The sequence below is a fragment of the Hesperophylax consimilis genome, chromosome 17, assembly GCF_061612785.1.
Source record: "Hesperophylax consimilis isolate HC1 chromosome 17, BYU_Hcon_1.0, whole genome shotgun sequence".
Classification (NCBI taxonomy): domain Eukaryota; kingdom Metazoa; phylum Arthropoda; class Insecta; order Trichoptera; family Limnephilidae; genus Hesperophylax; species Hesperophylax consimilis.
This window is the reverse complement of record NC_142852.1, coordinates 31,491,401-31,496,744: the sequence shown is the minus strand read 5'-3', so window position 1 is coordinate 31,496,744 and position 5,344 is coordinate 31,491,401.

Here is a 5,344-nt window from a genome sequence, read left to right as displayed (position 1 = left end):
TTTCTTCTTTTTGGAGATTTAAAAAAATATGATTGTTTTTTTTTTAAATACAATTTGCCATACTTTAATTTCAAATATGAAAAAGTTGAATAAAAGCATTTTTAATCTCAACTTAATTGAATTTTGGAGAAAACACAATTAAAAAAAAGGAATTTGGAAGAATGCTGTCACTACACTTTTTTATCTCGGTCATACAATAAAAAAAAAAACAATTTTTTAAAGTCATGCGCATGTTGGCAGTACCATACTTTGTAAAGTTTGCGCATGCGGCAGTACCATACTTTGTAAAGTTTGCGCATGCGGCAGTACCATACTTTGTAAGTTTGCGCATGCGGCAGTACTATACTTTGTAAAGTTAACGCATGCGGCAGTACCATACTTTGTAAAGTTTGCGCATGCGGCAGTACCATACTTTGTAAAGTTTGCGCATGCGGCAGTACCATACTTTGTAAAGTTTGCGCATGCGGCAGCCATACTTTGTAAAGTTTGCGCATGCGGCAGTACCATACTTTGTAAAGTTTGCGCATGCGGCAGTACCATACTTTGTAAAGTTTGCGCATGCGGCAGTACCATACTTTGTAAAGTTTGCGCATGCGGCAGCCATACTTTGTAAAGTTTGCGCATGCGGCAGTACCATACTTTGTAAAGTTTGCGCATGCGGCAGTACCATACTTTGTAAAGTTTGCGCATGCGGCAGTACCATACTTTGTAAAGTTTGCGCATGCGGCAGTACCATACTTTGTAAAGTTTGCGCATGCGGCAGTACCATACTTTGTAAAGTTTGCGCATGCGGCAGTACCATACTTTGTAAAGTTTGCGCATGCGGCAGCCATACTTTGTAAAGTTTGCGCATGCGGCAGCCATACTTTGTAAAGTTTGCGCATGCGGCAGTACCATACTTTGTAAAGTTTGCGCATGCGGCAGTACCATACTTTGTAAAGTTTGCGCATGCGGCAGTACCATACTTTGTAAAGTTTGCGCATGCGGCAGTACCATACTTTGTAAAGTTTGCGCATGCGGCAGTACCATACTTTGTAAAGTTTGCGCATGCGGCAGTACCATACTTTGTAAAGTTTGCGCATGCGGCAGTACCATACTTTGTAAAGTTTGCGCATGCGGCAGCCATACTTTGTAAAGTTTGCGCATGCGGCAGTACCATACTTTGTAAAGTTTGCGCATGCGGCAGTACCATACTTTGTAAAGTTTGCGCATGCGGCAGTACCATACTTTGTAAAGTTTGCGCATGCGGCAGTACCATACTTTGTAAAGTTTGCGCATGCGGCAGTACCATACTTTGTAAAGTTTGCGCATGCGGCAGTACCATACTTTGTAAAGTTTGCGCATGCGGCAATACCATACTTTGTAAAGTTTGCGCATGCGGCAGTACCATACTTTGTAAAGTTTGCGCATGCGGCAGTACCAAACTTTGTAAAGTTTGCGCATGCGGCAGTACCATACTTTGTAAAGTTTGCGCATGCGGCAGTACCATACTTTGTAAAGTTTGCGCATGCGGCAGCCATACTTTGTAAAGTTTGCGCATGCGGCAGTACAATACTTTGTAAAGTTTGCGCATGCGGCAGTACCATACTTTGTAAAGTTTGCGCATGCGGCAGCCATACTTTGTAAAGTTTATTTATTTATTTATTTATTTATTTAATATCAACGGTATAAATATACCATAAACAATGATAACATGTCACAGTTAAAATCGTAAAAATATTTTTAAAAAAGAATTACAAATATATGTGGCATTTGATTGTAAAATGACATTAGAGAGTAAGTAAGTAAGTAAACAAGAGATACAAGTACATAAGTTTCTATAGTGCAAATAAGGTAGAATTAGATTAAATTAATATTGATTGAAAAGATTTGATAGCATAGCCCTCTTGTACCTACCTTGCGTGCAGTTAAATAGATCTGCCACATCTGCGTATCTATTACTAACTTCATGCAACCTAGGTACAAGCGAGTGTTTGGAATACTCAGTCCTGATATTGTTGCATTTAAACAAAATTTTAGATCGAGTAGCTCTCGTGGGTATATGAAATTCAATGAGGTTAATTAAATCTGGACTGTCTATACTACCATTTACAATTTTGAACATAAATATTAAGTCGGATATAATTCTTCGATCTGAGAGTTTTAATAAATTTAGATTTTTCATCAAGTAATTATAATTTATATTTTCAATGGGAATACCGAGTTTAAAATTAATGTGTCTTAGGAATTTATGTTGAATTTTTTCGATTGAATCTGAATGTAATTTGTAGTGGGGGGACCAGATCGAGGAGTTATATTCGACTTGACTACGAACCAGGGATGTATACAAAATTTTTAATGTTGAAATATTCTTGAAACCTCTGGAATTTCGAAGAATGAAGCCTAGCATTTTCATTCCTTTATTATTAATATTATTTATATGCGATATAAAGTTTAATTTAGAGTCGAAAGTTATCCCCAGGTCATTAATTTCTCCGACAGAGGTAAGGATTGAGTTATTGAGTTTATATGAATGAATAATTGGTTGATTTATTCTGTAAAATTTAATTGAATAACACTTATTTATGTTCAGATGAAGTTTGTTAAGAGAACACCAATTAATTAACCTGTTCAAATTATTTTGTAGACAGATACAATCTTCAGCGCTTTTGATTATTTTAAATATTTTTAAATCATCTGCGAAAAGTAACGTATTAATATCTTCATCAAATATATTTACAATATCATTTATGAACAGTAAAAATAATATTGGGCCTAAATGAGACCCCTGTGGTACACCACTGGTAGCTATAAATTGATTGGAAATGAACAAATTGATTTTTACAAGTAAAACTCTATTAGTTAGATAGCTAGCAAACCATTCTAAAAGTTTTCCGTCAATACCGAGCTTACGTAGTTTGATCAGGAGAATTTTATGGCATACTTTATCAAAGGCCTTGATAAAGTCCGTATATATGGAATCGACTTGAGTTCTGTTAGCTAATGCGTTTGATATATAGTTTTCATATAACGAGAGATTTGTCAGAGTTGATCTACCTGACAAAAATCCGTGTTGATTCGGAACAATGAGATGGTTAATACATGGTGAAATTTTATCAAGTAATAGTTTTTCAAAAAGTTTAGGAATTACAGATAGCTTACATATTGGTCTATAGTTAGTAACATCACTTTTATTACCCTTTTTAAATATAGGAGTTAGATAACAACGTTTCCAAATATCAGGGAAGCACCCTGTGTCAAGGGATTGATTAAACAATAGAAAAATCGGCTCAGCCAGTGAAGTAATGCAATTTATCAGGATATTGGGATGTACATTATCAGGTCCAGCCTTTTTGTTTTTGTCTAAGGATTTGATTTTACTTATAACGTCGTTTAAGTTGATGTGTATGGCAGGGATATGTATGCTCTCGTTAAGCGACGAAGGTGGTATATAATTGTCTGGGATATCTTCGTCATAGACGCTTTTAAAATAATCAGCAAAATAGTTAACTTTTACATTCATGTCAGTACTACTCTTTTCTTTGAAGTGCATTGAAAGGGGTAAACCTTGTTTGTTTTTTCTAAGAGAGTTAACGTGAGTGAAAAAGTTTTGTATATTAGAAGGTATAGAGTTTTCGATTCCATTTATATAATTGAAATATGAATTTCTTGATAGTTTTTTACATTGAGTTCTATAGTTGTGAAATATCTTGTAGTCGATAAGAGAGTTCGATTCTTTAAAGTTTTTGTGTGCAATTTTTTTACAGATAACTAGGTTAATTAGCTCGCCACTGAACCATTTTGGGAACTTCGCTTCCTTGAAGTGTGAAAGTGGTACAAAGCTTTCAATGGCCTTATTAATAATTTTGTAAAATAATTCAAGATTATAGTTAATAGTATTATTATGGTGAAGAAATGACCAGTCTTCATTTGCAAGATATTGATTCATGTTAGAGTAGTCAGCTTTGGAGAAATTATAAGTTAGATTAGGAAGAACAGTTGTGTCATCTGGTGAGTTATTAGTAGTGATGGTTAAGCTTAGGGCGGGGTGGTGGCAGTCTAGGGGGAGAAGCTCGTCAACTGATTTAGCAATATGGACTGAGGTATCACTGCAGAATACTAAATCCAGCAGCCGATTATTGGTATTGTAGACTTGATTGACTTGATGTAGAGAGAGTAAGTTCGTCATATCTATTATTTCGCGGGCATTTTCTGGTAGGCTTAAGTTATTATAAGAGTCCTTATTCATCCAATCAATGCAAGGGGTATTATAGTCACCAAATAAAATTGTTCTGGCATCAGGGTATTTATTTTTAAAGGTTTCGAGGTCATCTATGTGGTTTCTGTAGACTGTGATATTGGATCCAGGAGGAATGTAGACACATCCCAGTAGAATTTTGCCTGATTTAGTTTTTAGTAAAACGAATACCTGTTCCACGTCCAGATTTTTACAAATTAATCGAGTGGATGGCAGTAATTTTGTAACGGATATAAGAACTCCTCCTCCTCTGGTTTTAGTACTAGTGGCTGGATTTCTGTCAAGGCGGTAGGTGTTGTAAGATGAAAATCCAAGTTCCTCGGTGTGAAGTTTGCGCATGCGGCAGTACAATACTTTGTAAAGTTTGCGCATGCGGCAGTACCATACTTTGTAAGTTTGCGCATGCGGCAGTACTATACTTTGTAAAGTTAACGCATGCGGCAGTACCATACTTTGTAAAGTTTGCGCATGCGGCAGTACCATACTTTGTAAAGTTTGCGCATACGGCAGTACCATACTTTGTAAAGTTTGCGCATGCGGCAGTACCATACTTTGTAAAGTTTGCGCATGCGGCAGTACCATACTTTGTAAAGTTTGCGCATGCGGCAGAACCATACTTTGTAAAGTTTGCGCATGCGGCAGTACCATACTTTATCTTCATTTTCATTATTGTATAAATATTTTACTAAAAGTGACCAAAAGGACATTATTGTATAATTTTTTTACTAAAAGTGACCAAAAGGACATAATTGTATAATTATTTTACTAAAAGTGACGTAAATAAAATAAGTAAGGATCATGTGTATCGGAAATTAGACAAATATAATATATAATTGGTCCTTTTTAAAGAAATTATGACCAAAAAAACGAATTACGAAGAGAACCCAAAATTGAATGAAATACAAATGATAAAGTACCTAGGAATAATATTGATCAAAACCTCAATTGGAAATCCCAAGTTGAAAATATCAGCATCCAATAAAAAAACTAACTATTTTTTCAAAAAATAAGAAACATTTTAGATAAAGAACAATTAATAAAAATTTATTTCGCCTCAGGCCGATCTCATCTACAATATGGTCTTTTCGGATCGGGAAGTTCATGCGA